We start from the raw sequence: 16,385 nt of genomic DNA on the forward strand, positions 1-16,385 counted from the left end.
TTCAGGTCCCATGCCTTTCCTCACCTTCTCCTGTCATTTCCCTGGAATAGAAAAAGCACTTCTGGGGCACCTGGGTGGCTCAGTCAGTTAAGCATCTGACTCTTGATTTCCACTCAAGTCATGATCTCACGGCTTGTGAGTTCAAGCCCTGCTTCAGGCTCAGTGCTGATGGTGCAGAGCCTCCTTGGGATTCTCTCTCCCTCTTTCTCTGCCATCCCCCACCCCCCCCTCAAAAATAAATAAACTTAAAAAAAATGAGAAAAAGCACTTCTGTGTTTCTTCTCTCTACCCTTACTACACTACTCACACCACACATAAAGGAAAAAATCGGTTTCTCCTTTACTACAACACTCTACACAGAGAATACTCTACTTCAGGTCACCAAATGTGTAGGTTTTCCCAATCAAGCAGTACTGTGATTCTCTGGACACTAGGTAGGTGTCCTAAAATTCAATTCATTGTGACACTATCCACCTGAAGTTAGTGCAGACCCTATAGGCGAAGAGCTCAGTCCCACAAGGCTGCCGCCCTACCCCCACTTCAGACACCAATCCCAAGTCCAGCCTGGCAACGTGCACCTACTAAAACTGAACACAAGAAACCCAATGACCCAGCAACTCCATTCCTACTTCTATATCCCGGAGAAATTAGTGCATGTGTCCACCAAAGGACATGTTCCTGGCAGCTTTATTCATATTAACCAAAGAGCAAAAACATTCCATATGTCTCTCAACAGAATGGATAGACAAATTTAATATATTCACACAGTTACTCATTCATTAAGTTACTCAACAATAAAAAGGAACCAAGTATTGATATCTAACAGCTTACAATTCCATTTAGATGAAATTCTAGAAAAGACAAAACTGCTTTCTGATAATATAAGCCAGCCAAACCTACCAGGGTGATGAAAATGTATACCTTGATCAGAGTCATAGTTACATGGGTGTGTACATGTGTAAAAAATCATCAAGATGTAAACTTATGATTAGCACTCATATGCATTTTACTGTATGTATATTTTATTTCAATGAAAAGATTCTTTTAATCCCATGAAGAGCTAAGAATTCCCAGCTTTTAAGGCCACATGCTATTAACTCAGAGGAAAGAGGTGAAGATTGTGTAAACAACCCCCCTTGAATATTTTCCCCACTTTGAGTGATCCTCCATTGGTTTTCTAATTAGTCAAATACTGGCCATGTACAAGGCCCTCCCAACCACCACTCCCTCTGATTAGTCCTCCTACATATCCCCGCCAAAGATGTTCTTTCTCCTCTCACCTCCTGTCCGTACCTCCCTACTGGTATCTGGACACATACATCACCTTCTTGGCTAGGCCAAATAGAGATGGAGTCTTATTAGTTGAAGCCAGCACATAATACACACTAGTTGGCACATAATAACATACTCAATAAACGCTTGTTGAATTGTAACTGAAATATCACCTGCCCTCACCTACTCCATCTTGGCCATGCTAAAGCCAGGCTACTACCAGGCCCCACCGCTGTCGTGTTGTTGGTTCTACTGTGCATTGACAGAGCCCAAGCATGAAGGTATGGGAAAGTTACCATGGTTCAGGAAAGCCAAGCATCCTCGTTTTCCTCCCAGAGCCCAGTTCAGGATACAATCCTACTACAGTGAGGGGAAGTGCAGTTAATTCACAACTGAGGCTATTGATGGAAAGCTGTATGTTACCCAGATGGCAACTGTGGGTCTCAACCAGTTAAAAGATTTTAGATGTTGGATTGCTGATTTCTGTGATATAGAGGCTGTGTTCTTGGTCAGTTTAATTCAGCATGCATTTTTGAGTATCCAGTGGGTGCCTATCACTGTACGAAACCTATGGATGCTACAAAAGACATGAGCCAACCAACAATACAAAAGGCAGAATAGGGGCATCTGGGCGACTCAGTCAGGGGAACATCTGACTCTTGATTTCAGCTCAGGTCATGATCCCGGGGTTGTGGTATCGAGCCCCGTGTCAGGCTCCAAGCTGTGGAGCCTGCTTGGGATTCTCTCTCTCTCCCTCTGCCCCTCTCCCCCACTCACATAAGGCACTCAGGGGTTCAGCATGATAGAAATTTGTGAGCGTGTTTTGTTTCAGTTTGGCTATCATAATGATTAGGGGACCCCACTGACAGTTCATAAACAGGAATCAGGAATACTAGACATCTGTCAATACTAGACAGTTCCACACATCAAAGATTTGTACTGTGCCCTACATGACTCTTTAAAGGGTCTTTATTGTTGTATAACCCAATTATAGAAAAATGCACAGATCATAAGTGTGTTACAGCTTGGTGAATCTCCACAAACTGAACACCCCCTAGTGCTGAGGATAGTCCTATACCTATCCTAACTTCTAACAGCACGTATACATTTTGCATACTTTTGAACTTTACATAAATGGACCCATGGCTTGTAAATGAATCACTACGCATTTGCAGAGCTGAACTATCTCTTCACAATTATGTGACTCCAGCAAAAACTAATTCTGCCCAAATTTATTATACATTGCATATTCCAAGAATGCAGCTAGCATATAACTGTAAATTGAGGGATGCTTTTTTGTTTCATTTTGTTTTTTAACTCAGAGCTTCACCAAGAGTTCATGGCACCGATAGCGATACTTTTTCCTGGTTTTCGAATTGTTGATACAACACGATTGTGTCAGTGTTCCTCTGAAGCTGCTGGATTCCTGGTAACGCTATGTGTAGGTGCAAACACACATAAAGTGCAGATTGCTTCTTTAGGTGCAGAAATAGCTGCGCCAATATTTATTAGTCAGCTTGTGATAGGTTGTACCGCAGTAACAACCTCCAACAATTTCAGTGGCTCGCAACAACAAGCTGTATTTTTTATTCATATGTACATCAGGTGAAACCCGATGCACATGTCTTTAGTCTGAGTGCCAAAGGAGCAGACCCTGTCTGGAACATGCTCTGCTTATGGCAGAAGGAAAGAACGCGGAGCCATATGATGGCTTTTCAAGCTCTGCCTGAGTGTGGCACTTCCATTCACATTACACTAGCCAAAGCAAATCATGAAGCAAGCCTGACATCACTTGGGTGAGGTGCTGCAAGCCACATGCTATCAGGTTGGCATGTATAATTCTGTGATGGAGAAGGCAGGAAATAATCAGGAGTCGTGATAATACAATGTATCATATATACTGAAATGCATATGCATATTTTTTTGTAAATTGTATTTCTTTATTTCACCTTATATTCCAATAAGGGCTTATATTGCTTTGTTTTTAAAATATATGTGAGAGTAGATTATATTCTCTTTGATTTCCACTTCAGGAGAGAGGAGTGTTATGCTGCAGAAGGAGATGTTGGTTCTAAGGGATTGGGAATTAGTGGTCTGACCCAATCATGGTAATTTTATTACCTTTGCAATGATTGACTTAAGAATAGATACAGGTTGCGATCCTGACCAAGGAGATCCAAGAGGAAGCCTGTGGAGAGGGACTTCTGGGAAGTCCCTTCGGAGAATTCGCTCTTTAAGAAAAACATAAGAAAAAGCTACACACATCATTGTGTATGTTTTTGTGATCACATCATATGTGATATGTTTTTGAACCACGACAGTTATCTTGAACCCATGAAGGGAAAATGCAACACACTGAGAGTGGCAAAGTGGAAAAATAAAAAGAATCTGAGTACTTGAGCTCTTGAGCCACTGAGGTTTCTTGAAAGTGACTTATCAGAGGCTCCTGTGTAGCTCAGTTGGTTGAGTGTCTGACTCTTGATTTCAGCTCAGGTCCTGATCGTGAGGTCGTGAGATCAAGCCTCATGTCGGGCTCTGCTCTGGCAGCCAGGAGCCTGCTTGGGATTCTCTCTCTTTCCCTCCCTCTACCCCTCCCCTGTATGCTTTCTCTCTCTCTTTCAAGATAAATTTAAAAACTTTTTTTAAAAGTGTATTGCGGCACCTGGGTGGCTCAGGTGGTTAAGCATCCGACTCTTGGTTTTGGCTCAGGTCACGATCTCACAGTTTGTGAGTTCCAACCCTGCATCAGGCTCAGGGCCGACAGCGCAGAGCTTGCTTGGGATTCTCTGTCTCACCCTCACTCTGCGCCTCCCCTGCGCACGTGCTCTCTCTCTCAAAATAAATAAGTAAACATTTTTTAAAGTGTCTTATGTTTGAACACCTTGTGTGAAATAATGCATTTTTCTTATATGGAAGAAATCTGTAGTTGACTTTTCTTACTTGCAGCTGAAAGTATTCTACAATGATCATGTGGAATGGGAAGTCTGGGTGCAGAGATACTGGTTAGTAGGATATTGTAACCGTCCAGGCAAGAGGTAATGAGGACTTAAATTAGGGAAAGGTCTGTGTACATCCATGGTACTATGCTGGTAAATGTTTAACAACCAGCTCTCGGTCAGGGTGGAGGGAGGTACGAGCTGTTTTGTAGCATTTGCTGATTTCTACGGTGTAAATATTGCCAATTTTAAGCTGTCAAGAGTTTGACAACTGGATCTTTGCAAGTTGGTGCCAGTTGGCTCTAGCACACCGCTGGCTGTGGGGTTAGAAAACCAGGGCAGATACAAAAGACTCCGCAGAAGGAGAACTAGTAAGACTTCAGATTATGCGAGCAATACGGAAGTTGTAATCTGACAGGCAAACAGAAATTTTACTTGTCTATGTGACTTCATTTCTGTGTTTCAGATTCCAGAGGGGAAGACCGAAGCATCCCACAACCAGGACACTTCCCAGAAAGTACCTTAGGAGACACAGCACTGCTTTGGAGAGAGATTCTACAGCCCCCAAAGAAGTATTATAAATTAATTTTATGGCTAACACACTGTACAGAGAGCTCCATAAAATGGAGCTATGATAAAGCGGGTGTCTCTGGCACTGAGCCCAGGAAAAGGCAGGGTGAACATGCAAGACATCACAGTGTCTGAGAGCCCGTATAGGCAAAACCCTGGAGGCTGACGCTGGAGGGAGTCGGGGTGGAAGCACGTGGCAAGGAAAGCAGCGTTGGCCAGAACGAACACGCTAGTTAGGGCCAGCCAAAGTGGAGAAGCCATCGCTATTCATCAATCTATCGCTTCCTCTGCTTATTCAACCACAATTTAGTAACAGTCTGCTAAATACTGGGTCCTAGGCTAGGTAGTTGCTCAGGATACACAAAATGGATTCTCCCAGACCTCAGTTTGTCACAGGTAAGATAAACAGGTAACCTGGATTAACGGCAAAATACAGGATCATGGAATACTGTATTCTGATTTAAAACTAAATGTGCATCAAGCTTAATTTTTATCTCTGCAGTGAAATTCGGAAGACTAAGAGAGGGCCCTGTCGACTCAGCCCTGGTGTTATTCAGCATTTACTCTGAATTTCTGTAGTATTCATGTCTATTGCTGTAATGTTAAATCAATGTGTTTCATAAAAGTCAACAAAATCAGAAAGACTTGGCTATTAATTAGAAGATAAAAAAAACATTGGCCCTGGGGGGGCTGGGGGTCTCAGTCAGTTAAGCATCTGACTCTTTTTTTTTTAATTTTGTTTTTTTCAACGTTTATTTATTTTTTGGGACAGAGAGAGACAGAGCATGAACGGGCAAGGGGCAGAGAGAGAGGGAGACACAGAATCGGAAACAGGCTCCAGGCTCTGAGCCATCAGCCCAGAGCCTGACGCGGGACTCGAACTCACGGACCTGCGAGATCGTGACCTGGCTGAAGTCGGACGCTTAACCGACTGCACCACCCAGGCGCCCCAAGCATCTGACTCTTGATTTCAGCTCAGGTCATGATCTCACAGTTCGTGAGTTCAAGCCCTGCCTCGGGCTCTGTACTGATGGCACAGAGCCTGCTGGGGATTCTCTTTCTCCCTCTCTTTGCCCCTCCTCTTCTTGTTCTCTCTCTATCTCTCAAAATAAATAGACACACTTAAAAATTTTTTTTAAAAAATACAAAAAACCATTGACCCCATGAATGCTATTTAAGGTTGTCAAGCACCCCCAAGTCATAGCTAAGAATTTTTCTACATTGTAGAGAGATCCTATTCTCTAGGAAGGCAATTCTGCAGGAAAAAGCTCCCACTTTTGCATCAATGTAGCCCAAGACCTTCATCTCAGGCATGTGTAGCTAAAAAGAACCTGTTCTTTGAGTCACTGTTTTTATCCAAATGTTATCTCATGCCAAGCAGTCCCTTATTTTGTTTCCTGCTACTCAGGTGCCAGGTTATTTGATCTGGCTTGTTCTTAGAAAAAAAATCAGTAGCGTATATAATGGTATCATGAACATTCTTCGTTTTTTTTGATTAAAAAAAAAAAACTTATCCAACCTGTCTTAAGCAAAAAAAAAAAAAAAAAAAAAAAAAGGATACATTTACTTATGTAAATGAGAGATCCAGGAAGTAGGTTTTACTTCAGGTGTGGCTGATGTCACAGGGACCTGGTTTCTCTCTCTCCATCTTTCAGTTCTGCATCTTCCTTCTGAGGCTGGCCTCCCCGCTCATGGTGACAATACAGCTGCTGCAGCTCAATACACTCCTCCCAGGTATGAGAACAGCAGAAAATAGAGACCGTCTATTTCTATTCTATCCAGTTCAAACAAAAAGGCTGGACCTAACTTTCACTAGCCAGAATTAGGTCAGGTGCCCCTCCCTGACCCAGTCACACTGGCCAGGACACAGGCTGGTTTAAACCTAGGTCTAACGCCATCCTTGTTGTTAGCAGATGGGTCAGCCTCACTGGAATCACAGGAACATTGAGTAGAGATGGAGTCTATTTCTTTTTTTTTTTAACTGAAGTATAATTGACATATGACATTATATTAGTTTCAAGTGTACAACAATAATGACTTGATATTTGCATACACTGTGAAATGAACACCACTAGACTTAGTCACCATCTGTCACCATACAAAGTTACAAAATTCGAGTGTATTTGTAAATGCAAATTCAGAACTATTATTAATAACAGGGTAAATGGATATTAAGCACCAAAATTCATCGTTGTTCACCACTGTCATGTACTAAACTGATGTATAAAAGCTCCATATTAACCTCTTAACCCCTGGGGACTACATGAGTCTTCCCCTGGTGTAGACAGACTTGAACTGGTGGAGAAGACCTGACTTCTTTGTCATCATGGCTCTTATTCCCAATGCTCTTACCAAAATCCAGGGCTGAGGCAAGCGTCCTGAGATTAAAGACACACACACACACACACACACACACATACACACACCCCTACATACATACGTGTGTGCACATGTAGAGAGAGAAAGAGATTTTTAAGGAATTGACTCACACAACTGTAGGGGCTAGCAAGACCAAAATCCATACAGCAGGTGAGCAGTCTGGAAACTCAAGCAGTTCTTCCATGTTACACTCTTAAGACAGAATTCCTTGCTATCCAGGAAGCTTCAATTTTGGCTCTTAAGGCCTTCAACTGATTGGGTGAGGCCCACCCATATTATGGATGGAGGGTAACCTCTTTCACTTCAAGTCAGTTGATTGCAAATGTTAATCACATACCAGATACCTTCACAGCAACAGGCTGTGTCTGGGCACCATGGTCTAGCACCATGGTGGGCCAAGTGGGCACCCACCAAACAACTGGGCACCATGGTCTAGCCAAGTTGATACATAAAATTAACCAGCACAGTGCTTCAGGTCGTTTGTGATGTCATCCTCCCAGGTACTTGATTCCAGCAAGCATGGTCTCCAGCAAGGAACACAGAATGCAGGAGTCCAGTTCCCACCCTGACCTACAGCCAGGAAATGACCTGAAAGAGAGAAACTATATGAGAGATGGTGGACCAGAAATCTGGGAGGAGCCTCAGCTCTGAGCATTGACTTCCGAGTCACTATCAGGCTTGGATTGCCTACTTCCAAACTTCTTCATGAGGAAGACGAAAAAACTTCTATAATATTTAAGTCACTGAATTTTAGGGGTGTTTCTGTTATGCGCAGCTGAGCTCAATTCTATATAAGACCAAACAAACAAACAAGCAAACCCTGAGAAAAATAAAGAAAACACAACTCATTTACAAAAACAAAGGATGAAAGAATGAAGCATTACTTTAATGAAAGCATAGTTCAAGATGACAGAAATAAGACTAGAGAGATTTTTTTACTATAAATATAAATGTTTTAAAAATCTTTGTGAAGGGCTCTCAGGTGAGGTCAAAACCATTTTCAATCATATTTTTTCAAGAAAGGCACATTGTTCTCAGAAAGAACTTAGGGTGTGTGAATATCAAGCAAAGTAAAATTCAAGCCAGAAAACAGTAAAGAATTAAAGAGTGTTATTTAATATTGGCAGTCTCTATTTTAAAAACATCCACAAGCTTTTATGCACCGAATAACATCATACGCATGCATGCATGCGCACGCGTGCGCGCACACACACGCACACACACACACACACACACACACACACAAAGTTCGCACATCGTTATAACTTAGTACAGTGCCAAGCCCAGATGGTTTCACAGATGATTTCTTTCAAAGCTGAAAGAAAGCAATAACTTCAACACCTCAAAATTTGTTTCAGTAGCTAGAAAAGGACATATGTCCCACCAATACATTTTACAAAGCCAAAAAGATCCTGAAAACAAAATGTACTATGAATATTGTTGCAAAATTCTAAATAAAATACATACCAGGAAACTTAATCAGGAAGTACATTAAAATAGTACCACTGCAATGCTGCTAATTAAAGTTTATTACAACAATGCCAGGATATTTCAGTATCAGGAAATCTATTGTCATAATTTAGCAAGTTAATTGGTAAAAGGAAAAAAGTATATATGTATCTATCTTGATGTGAGCCCGAAAGTCTGCTTTTATGAATTTCAAAAGCTATATCTGATTTTAAAAGTTCTTGGTAAACTAATAATAGATGAATTATTTCTTAATAGAATATAAAAATATCTGGTTCATACTAGCAGCCAACGTATTATTTAACAGTGAAACAGTAACTCCCACTATAATCTTCATCAACCTCATAAATAAACACTTATAGGGCCGCCTGGTTGGTTCTGCCAGTTAAGCATGGGACTCTTTATCTCGGCTCAAGTCATGATCTCACCGTTAGTGGGTTCAAATCCGGTGTCAGGCTCTGTGCTGACAGCACAGACCCTGCTTGGGATTCTCTCTCTCCTTCTCTCTCTGACCCTCCCCCCCTCATGTGCACACACTCTCTCTCTCAAAATAAATAAACCTTAAAAAATAAAAAAAATAAAATAAACAATCATAATAACATCCTCAAGTAACTGTTACAAAGAGATCTCTAGAAACTATTGCTGCTTTATTAAACTGCAAAAGCAATGTCCTTACTAGGCACAAAGCAGATCTGTAGGTGCCTCCCTCATTTCCACCCCACAGGCTACCTTCTTCCAACCAGATTGCTCCCCCAGGCCCTTTAAAAAAAATTCCAGAGACCCTAGTAATGATAGAAACAAGGCAGATGAATAGCCCTTTAGCCACGGCTGTTCTCATGGTTAATGCCCAGCTCCTCCTGGAGGTGCCAGAGCGGTAGGTGGGTCTCCCCAGCTTCCCCCTCTTCTGACCACAGGCTCAGGGTGCTGAGGGGGCTCTTTCCAGAACCTCTCCCGGAGTCCAGCCCACCCAGACCCCAGGCCTAATCAATGACCTTCCCAAGCCAGGAGGGTGCACAGACTGATCCAGGGCAGGTCTAGGCAAGTGGGATGCACAGAGCTGTTATTTTACAGCTTAAGCATCATGAGAGGGTCTGATGACTCAGCCAGCAACTTCTTGAGCCAACATCATCCATGTGGTAAGGAACTGAGGCTAAGGGTATTCAGAATTAGCTGTGGGGGCAGAATGGGGTACAAATGCACCTCAAGCCGGCCTCCACTGGGTTCATGAGATCCAAGGGCCATTTGGAACAAAGAAAAGCTTGCGATCCAAAAGTGCCAGAGATGTGTGCATAACCCTCCTCCCCAGTCACCACCCGCCTGTGATATGGAGGCCCCAGAGGACTAGACGGGCGCCATCTGGTGGCGCTCCGTGGAGGTGTGCGCGACCCCAGTAACTTAAATCACGCCGAGTACCGGCTCCCTGCCTGGAGGCGGCAGCGCACAACTCCTAAAACACCAGGGGGAGCCATTCTCAAAGAATCCGAAGTGAAGTCGCCCCTTGGAGTGAAGCGGTGGCCGTGGCCCTGACTCTGTCGGCCTTTGAGGTACCCACAACCCAGCGGAGGGGAGGGTCACCCCTGAGCTGGTTCTTGAATGAGGTGAGGAAGGGGAGAAAGGGCCTTCCTGACAAAGGGCATGTGACCGGGACAAATGTTGTAGAGGGGCTTGGCACGTTCAGTGGCTAGAGTGTAAGTGCCTGGGGGCCAGGTGGGAGATGGGGAGGAAAAGGATGGGAATAGCTGTGAAGGGTCCCCAGCGCCTGGGCGCCTGGCAGGGAGTTTGGACTTTATCCTGGGCCAGGCATTTTAAATCTAAGTAGCATGCTGATGTACATGGTCAGGCCAGCACTGTGTTATAAGAAAATGTGAATTAGAATGCTGTCAAGAGGACACTGTGCTCTCACCAGACCCCACCACTCCCTGTCGTCTGCCCCTACCCTCAGCTTCATCGGTATACACCACTTCCCCAGCCCCTGAAGCGTGTGAGTTTATGACCCTGTAAGGTCATGGGGTGCTGGTTCCAGATGGCATACCCAGGAACTGACAGAAAAGAGACATATCTGCCAGTGGCAGGAGGGTGTGTGAGAAATAAGCCCAGTGACCCAATCAAAGGAGGGACGCAGAGACTTGGAGCACAGTGAAGTGAGGCTTTAAGCAACGTTCTTGCAAGAGCGGGTATCTGATGGACAGGCACACTCGGGGCAGTTACAGCAGACAATTTATCTCCCAACATGCAAGTCCCTCCCCTGATTTCTCACTGGCTGAGTACTACAGAGGTGACAGCCTTACCTGGACATTGTCTATGCCCATGTAAGGCAAAAAGTAGTCTAACTGGAACAAATGTACATTTCCTGAGGTGACTTAAAGACTTTCAGTCCCGGGGCGCCTGGGTGGCTTGGTCGGTTAAGCGTCCAACTTTGGCTCAGGTCATGATCTCACGGTTCGTGAGTTCGAGCCCCTCGTCGGGCTCTGTGCTGACAGCTCAGAGCCTGGAGCCTGTTTCAGATTCTGTGTCCCCCTCTCTCTCTGACCCTCCCCCATTCATGCTCTGTCTCTCTCTGTCTCAAAAATAAATAAACGTTAAAAAAATAAATAAATAAATAAATAAAGACTTTCAGTCCCTCCTTTGTTCTTTGGCACGTGCTCATTGCAGAGCCCATGAAAATAAGCCTTTGAGATGGAGGGGGAAGAAGAACCAGGAAGTGAAGTGCCTCCGGGTTTGGGACTCTGCTGGGGGGAGAGGGGGAGGCGGTTTCATATATATTTCCAATAGGTTGTAAACCTACTGTTAACTAGACAGCACAGTTTTTGTTTGGAATTTCTGAAAATGAATTATCTCACTCCTCACAGGTGTGACATCAGCCTCTAATCCTTCACACTGGATGATGTGGGGGCGGGGGTCAGGTGCTGCCCCGCCTCTCCCCATCATCATCACTATGTAATGACATGAGAGGCCCAGGCTCTCAAGGAAAGGCCGCCCCCTGGCCCCTAGCCAGGCCCTGGACACGAGGCACAGCGGTACTGCCTTCCTGTCCTTGCTTCAGATCAACACTGTCTGGGTCGCCTCTGTTTTAAAGATTGCCTCTTCCTCCCTGGCTCGGGATTTCATTCTCTTTGACTCTGTCCTCCCTCAGGGAAGCACTGGATGTTTTAGAGGGAGACCAGACCTCCCCCCATGAAGGGTCAGAGGTACACCAAGGCACTCAAACCACTAGCCCTCAGGCAGCCATATGCAGGTTCGAGGTACAGAAGGGCCGAGGTGGCAGCCAGTGTGCCTTGGAAGGGGGAAAGAGTGCCATCTGGTGGCCATTTCTGAAACACAGAGGACTGGAATGCATTGTATTTTGTTCTGATTCTGTCCCAAGATCTTGAGCAAAGTAGAAAAAAGCCAGAGAGTAGTGGAGTACCTAAGGGCCACCAGTATCTAAGGGCCAGAGCGGAAACAACAAATTCAAAATATTCCCTCTTCTCTGGCCACAACTGACCTCCCCTCCGTTCCCCTGTCACGCATCCCCCTCCAATGTTATTCCTCTGTCTGAATGCCCCTCTCTCCCTCCAGGCAGGAACATGCTCTTCCTCCGAGACCAGGCTCAAAGGTGATCTCTCCCATGTTCCAGTGTAGCTAATGCCTTCCTCCTGTGCTCTCCTAAACATAGCCAAACCAGTCCTGCACTCCTGGCTGTGCAGGGTCACTCCTTGGCTCTGATACTGTCTCCCACACCGGGCGCAGTATTCTTCCTTGAGGAGTGCTAAGAAGCTTCTCATCCCTCGACTGGTGTCAGAGTGAGTCCTGTGGGTCAAATGCCGCGAGAGGTGTTCAGAGGAGTGAGATCCCAAGTTCTCATTGCTGTTCCCCCCCACCTTTTTTTTTAATTTTTAAAAAATATTTATTTGTTTTTGAGAGACAGAGAGACATAGTGTGAGCAGGGGAGGGGCAGAGAGAGAGAGAGACAGAATCCAAAGCAGGCTCCAGGCCCTGAGCTGTCATCACAAAGCCTGACGTGGGGCTCGAACTCACAGACCGAACCGTGAGATCATGACCTGAGCTGAAGCTGGACACTTAACTGACAGAGCCACCCAGGTGCCCCTAGAGTTATTGAAAAGTAGACTTTGATTAATTGTAACAAACTCCAGCAAACTCTGGAGTAACCACTAAAGAGAGTTTGGGTGGTTTTTTTTTTTTTTTAATATTTATTTTTGAGAGACAAAACACAAGCAGGGGAGGGGCAAAGAGAGAGAGAGGGAGGCACAGAGTCTGATGCAGGCTCCAGGCTCTGAGCTGTCAGTACAGAACCCCATACGGGGCTTGAACTCACGAGCTGTGACATCATGACCTGAGCCAAAGTCAGACACTCAACCAACTGAGCCACCCAGGAGCCCCTGGTGTTTTGTTTTGTTTTTTAATGTTTATTTATTTATTTGGAGAGAGGCAGAGATCATGAGCAGGGGAGGGGAAGAGAGAAGTCCCAAGCAGGCTCTGCATGAAATCAAGAGTCAGATGCCTGACTCTGGCTGAGCCTCTCATGTGCCCCAAAAAGAGTTTTTTTCAAGAACTATAACTGATATGTTAAGAGGAGAAAAGTAAAATTTTTTAAAATATTCAAAACCAGGAGCAGACCTGGGTGACTCAGTTGGTTAAGCATCTGATTTCGGGCCATGATCTCATAGTCTGTGAGTTTAAGCCCCACATCGGGCTCTCTGCTGTCAGCACAGAATCAGCTTCAGATCCTCTGTCCTCCCTCTCTCTGTGCCCCCCCCCCCCCCGCTCTCTCTTTCTCTCTCAAAAATAAATAAACATTAAAAAAATAAAATAAGTTGGGAATGCAAGCTGGTGCACTCTAGAAAACAGTATGGAGGTTCCTCAAAAAACCAAAAGTAGAACTACCTTACAACCCAGCAATTGCACTACTAGGTATTTATCCGAGGGATACAGGTGTGCTGTTTTGAAGGGACACATGCACCCCCATGTTTATAGCAGCACTATCAACAGTAGCCAAAGTATGGAAAGAGCCCATTTGGCTTGTCCCTCGATGGATGAATAGATAAAAAAGATGTGATACATATATACAATGGAGTATTACTTGGCAATCAAAAAGGAGGAAATCTTACCATTTGCAACTACATGGATGGAACTGGAGGGTATTATGCTAAGCGAAATTAGTCAGAGAAAGACAAAAAGCATATGACTTCACTCATACGAGGACTTTAAGAGACAAAACAGATGAACATAAGGGAAGGGAAACAAAAATAATACAAAAACAGGGAGGGGGGAAAAAGCATAATAGACTCTTAAATATAGAGAACAAACAGAGGGTTACTGGAGGGCTTGTGGGAGGGGGGGATGGGCTAAATGGCTAAGGGGCACTAAGGAATCTACTCCTGAAATCATTGTTGCACTATATGCTAACTGATTTGGATGTAAATTTTAAAAACTTAAATTAAAAATTAATTAATTAACTAATTAAGTTAATTTAAATACTCAAAACCAGAAAAAGCAGAAAAGACGGGAAAGTTAAGAAAGCAAGAAAAGCAGGGACTCAAACAGGCAACTTGTACACTGACATTCAGAGCAGCATTATTTTTTTTAAAATTTTTTTTTCAACATTTATTTTATTTTTGGGACAGAGAGAGACAGAGCATGAACGGGGGAGGAGCAGAGAGAGAGGGAGACACAGAATGGGAAACAGGCTCCAGGCTCTGAGCCATCAGCCCAGAGCCCGACGCGGGGCTCGAACTCACGGACCGCGAGATCGTGACCTGGTTGAAGTCGGACGCTTAACCGACTGCGCCACCCAGGCGCCCCCAGAGCAGCATTATTTATGCACAATCACCAAATGCGGTGACAACCTTTACCACACAATAAATGTCCATCAACAGATAAATATATAAACAAAATGTGGTATATCAATGTAATGGACTATTATTCAGCCTTAAAAAGGAATTAAATTCTGATGCATGCTACATGAATGAAGCTCAAAAATATTATACTTTAGTATAGTATAGGGGCACCTGGCTGGCTTGGTGGAAGATGCAACTCTTGATCACAGGGTTGTAAGTTCAAGCCCCACATTGGGTGTGGAGATTATTTTAAAATAAAATCCTTTTTTTCTAAATCTTTATTTATTTTGAGGAGGGAAGGGACATAGAGAGAGAGGGAGTGGGGAGTTTTTGTTTACTGGGTACAGATTTTCTTTTGGGATTGTCAAAAGTTCTGGAAATAGATAATGGTGATGGTCATACGACACTGTGCGTTTGCTTGATGCCACTGAACTGTATGCATAAAAATGGTTAAAATGGTAAATTTTATGTATATTTTACCACATAAACAAAGAATAAAGAACAAGTACTATGAATGAAAATGTTACAAACATCGTAGGTATTAATCTAACTATATTTATAATCAATGTAGATGTGAATGGTCTAACTATACCAGTTAAAGGACAGAAACTGTCACAGTGGATTTATTTTTTTTTTAATTTTTTTAAATGTTTTATTTATTTTTGAAACAGAGAGAGACAGAGCATGAACAGGGGAGGGGCAGAGAGAGAGGGAGACACAGAATCCGAAGCAGGCTCCAGGCTCTGAGCTGTCAGCACAGAGCCCGACGCGGGGCTTGAACTCACGAACCGTAAGATCATGACCTGAGCCGAAGTCAGACGCTTTAACCAACTGAGCCACCCAGGCGCCCCTGTCACAGTGGATTTAAAGAGACCCAATTATATGTTGTGTACAAGAAATCCACTTTAAATATGAAGACACGGACAGATTAAAGGTAAAAGGATGGGGGAGTTCCCCTCTACTTGCTAGATGGCATGCTGCCCAATTCATGAATTATTTAATAAAGTTGATGAGATATTTAAAAAAAAGTAAAAGGATAGAGAAAGACACACCACGCTTACACTACTCAAAAGAAAGCTGGAATTGCTACATTAATTCTAGACAAAGCAGACTTCGAACAGGAAGAATCAGAGATAAAGATGTCAATTCTCCAAGAGGATATAACAGTCCTTAAGCCGTATGCACGTAACAACAGAACATTAAAATACAAGAGACAAAAGTTGATGGAACTGAGCTGAGAAATAGACAGTTTCACTGGTATAGACTTCAGCACTCTCTCTCTGTGGTGGACAGATCCATCAGGCAGAAAATCGTAAGGATATATCTGAACTGAACAGCACGATCAATCAGCTGGATCTAATTGACGTTTATGGACTACTTCATCCAACAACAACAGACTATACTTTCTTCTCAAATTCCCATGTAACATTCACCAAGATAGACCATACCTGGGCCATAAAACACGCTTCAGTGGGGCGCCTGGGTGGCTCAGTTGGTTGAGCGTCACTCTTGATTTCAGCTCAGATCATGATCTCAGGGTTTGTGAAATCCAGCCCCGTGTTGGGCTCATGCTGGCAATGTATCACCTGCTTGGAATTCTCCCTCCCTCTCTCTCTGACCCTTCCTCTCTCTCAAAATAAATAAATAAACTTAATAAAAAAAAAAGCACTTCACTGGATTTGAAAGAATAGAAATCATACTAAGTCTGCTCTCAGACCACAATGAAATTAAACTAGAAATCAATAACAGAAAAGTAACTGGAAGATCCCCAAATATTTGGACATATTAATATATATTATAACCATTATATGGATGTATTAATATAAAATGTATTAAACAGCATACTTCACAAATAACAAATGGGTCAAAAAAGTCTCAAAATTAAGTCTTAAAACTGTAAAATATTTTTAACTAAATGAAAATG

The 16,385-nt window shown here is 43.5% G+C and overlaps 1 long non-coding RNA gene across 1 annotated transcript in view; it reads right to left on the minus strand.

The window, feature by feature from the left end:
- Positions 1-6,882: 6,882 nt before the first annotated feature.
- Positions 6,883-16,385, minus strand: part of LOC122497095 — a 36,356-nt gene continuing 26,853 nt past the window's right edge. Inside the window, exon 4 of the long non-coding RNA XR_006301025.1 lies at positions 6,883-7,745. This is a non-coding gene — a long non-coding RNA (uncharacterized LOC122497095). The remainder of the gene's footprint in view (positions 7,746-16,385) is intronic.

The sequence above is a fragment of the Prionailurus bengalensis genome, chromosome A3, assembly GCF_016509475.1.
Source record: "Prionailurus bengalensis isolate Pbe53 chromosome A3, Fcat_Pben_1.1_paternal_pri, whole genome shotgun sequence".
Classification (NCBI taxonomy): Eukaryota; Metazoa; Chordata; class Mammalia; order Carnivora; family Felidae; genus Prionailurus; species Prionailurus bengalensis.